Below are 11353 nucleotides of genomic sequence, written 5' to 3'. Positions count from 1 at the left end.
TAAGATAAAGATAAATATGACTATATTGGTTTCATTTTTTAAAGTTTACTAATTTAGCATTGTTTATTGTAATAATTTTATAGGTTATGGTTTAAAAATTTGGAACAACAAAAAATAAAAGTATAATTTAAACTAATCTTAACTCTGTCCTTTGTAGCTGCCTGAGTTTATGTAGAATTCTTAACTTCTCTAAGCTTCTACTTCCTAATGTGTAAAATAAGTATAAAAATGATAGTAGTAAACACAAGTTTTTAATGAAGCTTAAATAATGAAGTATCTTCAGTTCAGTTCACTTCAGTTTCTCAGTCATGTCTGACTCTTTGTGACTCCCTGGACTGCAGCACGCCAGGCCTCTCTGTCCATCACCAACTGCAGGAGTTTACTCAAACTCATGTCCATTGAGTCGGTGATGCCATCCAACCATCTCATCCTCTATCTTCCCCTTCTCCTCTAGCCTTCAATCTTTCAAAGCATCAGGGTCTTTTCAAATGAGTCAGCTCTTCACATCAGGTGGCCAAAGCATTGGATGGCCTCTTAGAGTGCAGTAAATGTTCAGCAAGTTTTAGCTAATAGTATTATTACTACTATATTTTTACTATTATATACTAAGATTCCTTCTCATATGCTATGTGAAAGAAATATACATAGACTGTAATCATGCTGTGCATATAGCAATTGATCGTTAAAGTATATTTATCAATTATTTTAATGTTATTGGATTTAGGAAACATGTTTATTTTATTGGGCTCCCTAGTGGCCCAGCTAGTAAAGAATCCGCTTGCAATGTGGGAGACCTGGGTTTGATCCCTGGGTTGGGAAGATGCCTTGGAGGAGGGAACGGCTACCCACTCCAGTATTCTGGCACAGAAGCTTCTTTACCTTTTCATTATTTTCCCATTTCCAAAGCTCTGTTACACTTTATGTGAAATATTACAGTCTGATACTAATGTTGTTCTATCTTCCCTCCCCTTACTAAACCTCATCGCACTTCATACAAGTAAGAAAAAGATCATTTTTGGAATTAAATCCAACACACCTTCTCTCTCTCACATCCCTCTTCATCCTTACTTTCACATTTTCATTTAACTTATATGGTTTCTCATTTCCTAAGAATAAAGGGAAAACCCCGTGGTTTTGCAGTCATACCCTTTACATCCATATTCTACCTTTCATCTCAGGTTTGACTGCCACTGTATGTGGGATCTATTGATTCATATTGGGCTTGCGTCATCTCACATAAGTATATGTGCACAGAAATTCTCCCACCTTTGTGTTCAGAGTCCCTCATGTCTCTAACTCTAAGTATTTTCTCTCCTCAGGGGAGTATGTAAGTTATCTTTAACAGATCAGAAATATTTTTCCTATTTCAAGAAAAGAACTCAAAAATTCAGAACTCCATATAACCTGGGCATTTATTTTTTATTACATGGAGAGGCTTAGTGAAATCAAGGTTGAGGTGCTGAAAAGTAACTTTTTTTTTTTTTCCAGGTAACATAATGAGCCATAATACAAAATAAATGGAGAATAGGAGCAACGTGACAGAGTTTGTTCTCTTGGGGCTCACACAGAATTCAAAGTTGCAGAAGATCATATTTGTTTTGTTTTTGGTTGTCTACATCATCTCTGTGGTAGGAAATTTGTTCATCATGGTCACCATTATAGTCAGCCCATTACTGGGATCTCCCATGTACTTTTTTCTGGCTTATCTCTCCCTTATTGATGCTTGCTACTCCTCTGTGAATACCCCTTAACTGATTGTCGATTCCCTCCGTGAAAGGAATACCATCCTCTTCAATGGATGCGTGATGCAAATCTTTGGGGAACATTTCTTCGGAAGTGCTGAGGCCATCCTGCTCACTGTGATGGCCTATGACCGCTATGTGGCCATCTGCAAGCCCTTGCACTACACAAGCATCGTGAACTGGAGGGTGTGTTGGCTGCTAATTGGAGTAGCATGGGCGGGAGGCTTTCTTCATGGAATCATACAGATCTTTTTCATCTTCAGATTACCCTTCTGTGGCCTTAATGTCATAGACCACTTTTTGTGTGATCTGAACCCTTTGCTAAATCTTGCCTGCACTGATACTCACATTCTAGGACTATTTGTTGCTGCCAACAGTGGTTTCATTTGTCTTATAAACTTCATCCTCTTGATGGGCTCCTATGTGGTCATTCTGCACTCCCTAAGGAACCACAGTTTGGAGGCAGGGCGCAAGGCCCTCTCCACTTGTGTCTCCCACATCACAGTTGTCACCATGCTCCTTGTGCCCTGCATTTTTGTATATCTGAGACCACCAGTTTCTTTACCAATTGATAAAGCAGTGGCTGTATTCTACACTATGATAACTCCCATGTTAAATCCATTCATCTATACCTTGAGAAATGCCCAGATGAAAAATGCCATTAGGAATTTGTATAATAGAAAATCTATTTCAGGTGATAAATAAGAGGTACACAGAGACCAGCATTGATTCTCCTGGTGCAAAGTTCAGAAGGACATTGTTGATACTTTCAGCAAAAAAGACCTTTGAGATAAAGGGGGAAAATAGCCACTATAAATCATAGATTCCACAATGAGGAGAAGAAATGATGCATGAAATGTGAGACAAAGTGGCAGGAGACTACTTTTTAATGTTTGGAACATTCTGAGAAAACTAAGACTTAGTTTTTCTAGCTTTATCTATCTATATGCCTTAATAAATTCATTCTAATAAAACAAAAAATAAATACATTGATATTGAACTGATATCGCTGTAACTATCCAAATAAGTAGGCATTGCTATTATCCTCATTTTATAGGTGATGAAATAAATAGAATGGGAAAATTCCAAAACGGAAATATTGAAGAACCATATTTTTAGCTGCTGTCTCAGACCATGTTCTTAACTGCAGAAATATGCTGTCAGACAATGATACAAAGGTAACATAATTATGTTGTTCAGTTGCTAAATCATTTCTGACTCTTTGGGACCCCATAGACTGCAGCACCCCAGACTCCTCTGTCCTCCACCCTCTCTTAGAGTTTGCTCAGACTCATGTTTGTTGAGTTGGTGATGCTATCCTATGATCTCATCTGCCTCCCCTCCTCCTTTTGCCTTCAATCTTTTGCAGCATGAGGATCTTTTCCAATGAGTCAGCTCTTTCTATCAAGTGGCCAAAATATTGGAACTTCAGCTTCAGCATTAGTCCTTCCAATGAAGAGTCAGGGCTGATTTCCTTGAGGAAAGACTGGTTGGATCTCCTTGCAGTCCTAGGGACTCTCAAGAGTCTTCCACAGCACCACAGTTTGAAAGCATTAAGTCTTCTGTGCTCAGACTTCTTTATAGTCAAAATATTACATGCACATATGACTATTGGAAAAACATATTGATACTACTTACCATTTACTGAGACAGGGACTGTGCTGAAATTGTGTATATGATGTGTGCTAAGTCGCTTTAGTCATGTCCGACTGTTTGTGACCCTGTGGACTGTAGCCCACCGGGATCCTCTGTCCATATATATATATGTGTGTGTGTATATATGGTATGTGATATGTAACACCGTGGTATATAACTCCCCTCTAGGTCATCACAGAGCATCGACCTGAGCTCCCTGTGCTGTACAGCAGCTTTCCTCTAACTATTTTACACATGATATTTTCAACGCTATTCTCTCAGTTCATCCAGACCCTCTTTCCTCCACTGTGCCCACAAATCAATTCTCAACATCTGCACCTCTAGTCCTACCTTACACATAGGTTCATCTTTGCCTTTTTTCTAGATTCCATACATATGCATTAATATATGATCAGCAATGGAACATTTAAACTCTAAGGGGAATTCAAGGAATGTTGTACAATATTCCAAATTTTCTTAATGCATTAAAAATCACTTTGCATTGCTCATGTTACAATCTTATCCTGAAAACCCATCAAAAAGAGTGAAGATCCAAGTAAAAGAATGATCTAATATCAGACAGGAATTTCAATTAATTAAACAAATTAAGTCATACTCTGTAAAGTATTTCCCTACTTGCTAATAATATCTTCAAGTCACAATGTCTGATTTATGATAAATGTTAGATGAATAAGTGTAAGTATAAGGGAAGATGAATAAATTCAATAAAATATTGGGCAAAATGTAGTATTGCAGACTAGGAATTTTTTTCTACCTTTACTGGTTTCAGACTCAGGCAAGTTATCTAGGTATATGTCTTTTGAAAACTAAGATGTGGTTTTATTCCTGCATAAACTAGGAATAAGGAATAAATTGAAAATAACCTCATTATCTTTTGAACAAAATAGTCTACCAGTCCTAAGCATGATATCATCATTCTGTTTTTCCCTATATTTCTCTGTCAATATTTTTTCAATATTTATTATTTTATATTGATTATTTCATATTTATTGGTTTTTATATTTTGATTTAAAAATCAAAACATATTTCCTGCATTTCCTTTTTGTTAAAATTTCATTATAAAAATATATTTTTTGTTTTTATATTTTTATTTATTTTTAAAATTTTTTATGTTACTTTATTTTTTTATTATTATCATTATTTTTACTTTACAATATTGCTTTGGTTTTGCCATACATCAACATGTATCCAACATGGGTATACACGTGTTTTGTTTTGAATTTGTAGCCCCATTTACACAAAAAGCAACCCTAGCATAAGTATATTCCATTCATTTCACCCACCCTACATTCATTAAACAACACATATTTTTCAGCCCAAGGAACGTATCAAATAGTGACAGTTGCTGGGGCTTCAGCATGAATAAAGAAAAACCTGAATGATGTCTCCACAGACCTTAGATTCATAGATTCTCAGAAGAGAGCAAAAAATTACAACACAGTACTATAAACAGTAAGATAATGGAAACAAGGGTACTTACTCTGAAAGCACTTTTGAGGAACACAGAAGAAAGACCTGGGGGTTCAGAAAACACTCCAAGGTGAAAATACATCAGAAATGGGACTCAAAGAATCAGAGGCATGAATAGACATCAGATGGAGCAAGAATGTTTTAGGAAAGGAAATATGTAACAAAGTCCAGAAGGTGAAGTGTGTACACTGACTCCTCATAAATGTCACATAGCTGTGGTTACTAAACTCCTGGTTCAACAACTGTTTATTGAATATGCACTACACTCCAGGAAGCATGCTAGACAGTTTCTAAAGGATAAATAGCAAGATAGGGAACTGATGCGTGTGACTTTGTGGAGTTGGACTTGACTGAGCGACTGAACTGAATTGAAGCTGGAGTGATAGGGACAGAAAAGACTGGGACGGGGCTCATGATTGTGTTAAGGCTTAAAACTAAGTACTGTGTGCTGTGCTGAGTCACTCAGTCATGTCTGACTCTTTGTGACCCATGGACTCTAGCCCTCCAAGTTCCTCTGTTCATGGGTATTCTCCAGGCAAGAATACTGGAGTGGGTTGCCATGGTATTAAAAGATTTTTATTTTTCATATTGAAGTACAGATAATTTCTGACATTGTGGGTTCCAGGTGTACATGGAGTGATTTCAGTTATATAAATATTTTTTCAGATATTTTTTGGAAAGTATTTTTTTTAATTTTATTTTATTTTTAAACTTTACATAATTGTATTAGTTTTGCCAAATATCAAAATGAATCCATCAAAGGTATACATGTGCTCCCCATCCTGAACCCTCCTCCCTCCTCCCTCCCCATACCATCCCTCTGGGTCGTCCCAGTGCACTAGCCCCAAGCATCCAGTATCGTGCATTGAACCTGGACTGGCATCTCGTTTCATACATGATATTTTACATGTTTCAATGCCATTCTCCCAAATCTTCCCACCCTCTCCCTCTCCCACAGAGTCCATAAGACTGAGCTAGCACATGATGCAGTTAGATTTACAAGTTTAGAATAATAACTTTGGTTATAGTGAAAACATTTTAGTTACTCAGTCATGTCCGACTCTTTGTGATCCCATGAACTGTAGTCCATCAGTCTCCTCTGTTATTTGGATTCTCCAGGCAAGAATACTGGAGTGGGTTGTCATTACCTTCTCCAGGTCATCTTCCTAAACCAGGGATCAAACCTGGGTCTCCTGCACTGCAGACAGATTCTTTGCCATCTGAGCCACTGGGGAAGGTGTTTGGCTATAGTAGAGAAAATAAATTGAAGAGCACAAGTAGCAGAATGTTAGGGAAGCTACTGTAATGATTTGGACATGAAATGATGGAGGTGTGACTTCCAGTGGTGCCAGTGATGGTGAAGAATGTTGTAGACCCTCTGCATCTGGTCAGACCTCATTCACTGCACAGGTACACCTAGAACACAGCTGCTGTTTGCCTGGGCTGCTAAAAGCTCACAGTCCCATTTTTTCTGGACAGCTGCAGGAGAGATAATTGGAACTGCCTCACTGGAGATTATACCCACCATCCAAGGGGCCAGGAGTTAATAATGAATGACAGAAGCAGCAATGAAAAGGCTGATCCCCTTGATGTATGGTGGAACCAGTACTGCAGGACAACATATATTCCAGGGCTCCAGGGCTCTAGACTAAAGCTAAGCTTTCATGAAAATTTCATCTCAGTGTCTTCATCTTGGGGAACCCAAACTAAAACTGAGAGATAGAGAAGAGTCAAAGCAATACTTAGGAATTATAAACAGCAAGGAAAAAAAAACTTAATATAGGATGAAGGTATGAGAAGAGTCATGAATAAATTCCAGATTCCAGCTTAGATCACCAAAGGTTTGAGGAAACTTAAAAGAAGAAACAAGGATAAGGTGAGTGTTCTTTGCCAGTGAAGTGGTGTCTCCAACCCCAGAAGACAAGGCTATACCTCCTGTCTATAGAATTAACCCTCCCTTGGCTGAAGAAACTGCAGTGGCCTCCCCTGCATCAGCTGCCATGAAAGACCATGCTGGAGAGGGTGTGGAGAAAAGGGAACTCTCTTACACTGTTGGTGGGAATGCAAACTAGTACAGCCACTATGGAGAACAGTGTGGAGATTCCTTAAAAAACTGGAAATAGAACTGCCTTATGATCCAGCAATCCCACTGCTGGGCATATACACTGAGGAAACCAGAAGGGAAAGAGACACGTGTACCCCCAATGTTCATCGCAGCACTGTTTATAATAGCCAGGACATGGAAGCAACCTAGATGCCCATCAGCAGATGAATGGCTAAGAAATCTGTGGTACATATACACAATGGAGTATTACTCAGCCATTAAAAAGAATACATTTGAATCAGTTCTAATGAGATGGATGAAACTGGAGCCTATTATAAAGAGTGAAGTAAGCCAGAAAGAAAAACACCAATACAGTATACTAACGCATATATATGGAATTTAGAAAGATGGTAACAATAACCCTGTGTATGAGACAGCAAAAGAGACACCGATGTATAGATCAGTCTTATGGACTCTGTGGGAGAGGGAGAGGGTGGGGAGATTTGGGAGAATGGCATTGAAATATGTATAATATCATGTATAAAATGAGTCGCCAGTCCAGGTTCGATGCACGGTACTGGATGCTTGGGGCTGGTGCACTGGGACGACCCAGAGGGAGGGTAGGAGAGGGAGGATGGAGGAGGGTTCAGGATGGGGAACACGGGTATACCTGTGGCGGATTCATTTTGGTATTTGGCAAAACTAATACAATATTGTAAAGTTTAAAAATAAAATAAAATAAAAAAATAAAGACCATGCTGATTCTCCTGAGGACCCACCTCAGCTCCCCTCATTGTTTCTGATTCTGTAACTTGTCTCAGGCCCCAGCAGGCATCTGAAAGCAAGGTACAGACAGTGACATTGGAGGAGGTGCACTACACTCCAAAAGAGCTACTTGAATTTTCTAATTTACACAAACAGAAATCCAAGGAATATATGTGGGAATAGAGATAACCAGTATGGGACAACTATAGAAAGAAATAAACTTTGATCAGACCTAACTGCTGATTGAGGTGTGCTTACCAAGCAGAGGTTTTACTCTTCATGTTGCAGCTGGAGGGAAGTAAAGAAAATCTCTAAACCTTTGTGATATAAATCTAGGGAATGTATATGGAACTTGAGGGAGGTAGAAAAGTCATCAAATTTGATCAGGCATAATTTATTGATATGGGCTCATTAAACGGATATCTCCATTTAATGTTACAACTGGATGAGGTAAGAAAGCCTCAAATAGCTTGTGGTGGCTAATACATGAACAAAATAATGGTCCATTGTGAGTTCCATAGAAATGTCCCCTCCACTTTGGTTTAATGTAGCAGAAGTGATTAAAAGGTAGGTAGACAAAAAAGATCTTCATGACCCAGATAATCACGATGGAATGATCACTCACCTAGAGCCAGACATCCTGGAATGCGAAGCCAAGTGGGCCTTAGGAAGCATCACTACAAAGCTAGTGGAGGTGATAGAATTTCAGTTGAGCTATTTCAAATCCTAAAAGATGATGCCATGAAAGTGCTGCACTTAATATGCCAGCAAATTTGGAAAACAGCAGTGGCCACGGACTGGAAAAGGTCAGTTTCCATTCCAATCCCAAAGAAATACTCAAATTCCAAATTTGATCTGCATACAGATTTCTCAAGAGGCATGTCAGGTTGTCTGGTATTTCCATCTCTTTTAGAATTTTCCACAGTTGTGGTGATCCACACAGTCAAAGGTTTGGCATAGTTAATAAAGCAGAAATAGATGTTTTTCTGGAATTCTTTGCTTTTTCAATAACCCAATGGATGTAACCCTAACCCTAACCCTCAAAGCAATGCCAAAGAATACTCAAACTACTGCACAATTGCAATTATCACACACACTAGTAAGGCAATGCTCACAATTCTCCAAACCAGGTTTCAACAATATGAGAACCGTGAACTTCCAGATGTTAAAACTGGATTTATAAAAGGCAGAGGAACCAGAGATCAAATTGTCAACATCCGTTGGGTTATTGAAACAGCAAAGAGTTCCAGAAAAACATCTATTTCTGCTTTATTAACTATGCCAAACCTTTGACTGTGTGGATCACCACAACTGTGGAAAATTCTAAAAGAGATGGGAATACCAGACCACCTGACATGCCTCTTGAGAAATCTGTATGCAGATCAGGAAGCAACAGTTAGAACAGGACGTGGAACAACAGACTGGTTCCAAATAGGGTAAGGAGTACGTCAAGGCTGTATATTGTCACCCTGTTTATTTTACTTATATGCAGAGTACACCATGAGAAACACTTGCTCGATGAAGCACAAGCTGGAATCAAGATTGTCAGGAGAAATATCAATGACCTCAGATATGCAAATGAGACCACCCTTATGGCAGAAAGTAAAGAAGAACTAAAGAGCCTCTTAATGAAAGTGAAAAAAGAGAGTGGAAAAAGTTGGCTTAAAGGTCAATATTCAGAAAACTAAGATCATAGCATCTGGTTCCATCAGTTCATGGCAAATAGATGGGGAAACAGTGGAAACAGTGGCTCAGTTTATTTTTTTGGACTCCAAATTCACTGTATATTGTGACTGTGGCCATGAAATAAAAAAGACACATACTCCTTGGAAGGAAAGTTATTACCAACCTAAACAGCATATTAAAAAGCAGAGACATTAGTTTGCCAACAAAGGTCCGTCTAGTCCAGGCTATGGTTTTTCCAGTAATCATGTATGGATGTGAGAGTTGGCCTATAAAGAAAGCTGAGCGCTGAAGAATTGATGCTTTTGAACTGTGGTTTTGGAGAAGACTCCTGAGAGTTCCTTGAACTGCAAGAAGATCCAACCAGTCCATCCTAAAGGAAATCAGTCATGAATATTCATGAGAGGGACTGATGTTGAAGCTGAAACTCCAATATTTTGTTTTTGGCCACCTGACGCTAAGACCTGAGTTATTTGAATAGACCCCAATGCTGGGAAAGATTGAAGGTGAGAAGAGAAGTGGAGAGCAGAGAATGAGATGGTTAGATGGCATCACTGACTCAATGGACATGAGTTTGGGTAAACTCAAAGAGTTGGTGATGCACAGGGAAGCCTGGCATGTTGCGGTCCATGGGGTCGCAAAGAGTTGGACACGACTGAGCAACTGAACCGAACTGAACTCTCCTGAAATTGAAATATTAGAATGGATTTGTTATTAAAAATCTACTAAGCCTCCCTGAAAGGGTCCCAAATGTTCACCATTCATCACAACCATGAGAAATAAATTTGAATGCTTCAGTATCCTTGAAAAGCTGAGATGTCTATTTTCTAAAGCCCAGGTCTCTAATGAAAACTGGTTGCTGGTTTGTGAAATGCAAATGTGTTAAGAGTGATTTGATCCTAGGGAGCAGCCAGTAGTCAAGTGATGGCACTTAATCTGAAAGGCAAGGTGGGCTTAGTTACCAAAATGGATAGTAGAATCAAAATGACAATCTAAATAATCAGCACAAGACATGTTGTCTAGCTGATCATGATGTTCCTAGGATAAAAAGAGAGGGATTTTACTCGACTCTCCACTGACCTGTGTCAGCAGAAAAGTTTTAAATAAAGTAAAAAAAAAATTCTAACTCAAATCATGAATATAGAAATTCATGTCATCAAATGAGTTCCCAGACTTGAGCCAGCTTACAGATTCTGAATCCTAAGAAAAAAGGGATATCCAGTCCCCTTGAAGCAGGACTCTGGTACCTTGCTAAAATGTATAATTTATCTTTACCTCATATTTCCCTAGAGGGACCTTTGACCTTTTATCAGGTTAACTATGCACTGTGGAAAAGTTAATAATCAGAAGTTTCAGGACACTGACTTTAACATGAAACTTATTCCAGGAGGTCAAAACATTACCATAGCCCCTCAATTAGAGTTGAAATAATGGAGGTCTGGTGACCAATGGAAGTTTAGCTCAGGTCTATTTACAGTGGGTCCTGTGGTCATGGAACCCATGCTGTGGTTATTTTCCAATTTCAGAATGGATAATCGGAACAGACATACTTAGCGACTGACAGAATTATTACATTGGTTCACTGTCCTGAGGAATAAGGGATATTATGTGAGAAAAACCTCAGTGGAAGGCATTATTACTGCCTGTCCTTAGAGAAATAGTAAACTAAAAGTTGTACCATATGCCTGGAGGGACTGTAGAGATTAGTGCCACCATCAAACCTTGAAAGATGTGGGATGGGAGTTACCACCACATATGTGTTCAGCTCTCCTATTTTTGCCTGTTGCAGGATAGGCATGGATCTTGGAGAGTGACAGTGTATAATTCTAAGGTTAGCCAGCTTCTGTGCCAGATGTATTTCAACGCAAGAACATATTGTCAGAGCTGCTGGTACTTGGTATTTAGCTGGAAATGTGATTTTCATTACTGTGTCAGAAGTGGCAACTACTTTAGATCTTTTTGGTAATACATTTCCTTGTAAACTAAAATTAGG

The 11353-nt window shown here is 38.8% G+C and overlaps 1 pseudogene; it reads left to right on the top strand.

Annotated features, from left to right (window-relative positions):
• Positions 1 to 1517: 1517 nt before the first annotated feature.
• On the top strand, positions 1518 to 2447 carry LOC104983159 (annotated as a pseudogene).
• The last annotated feature ends 8906 nt before the right edge of the window (positions 2448 to 11353 follow it).

Source organism: Bison bison, unplaced genomic scaffold (assembly GCF_000754665.1).
Source record: "Bison bison bison isolate TAMUID 2011002044 unplaced genomic scaffold, Bison_UMD1.0 scf7180017861828, whole genome shotgun sequence".
NCBI lineage: Eukaryota > Metazoa > Chordata > Mammalia > Artiodactyla > Bovidae > Bison > Bison bison.
Note: the sequence above shows the minus strand (reverse complement) of the source record. Positions and strands in the feature narration are given on the sequence as shown.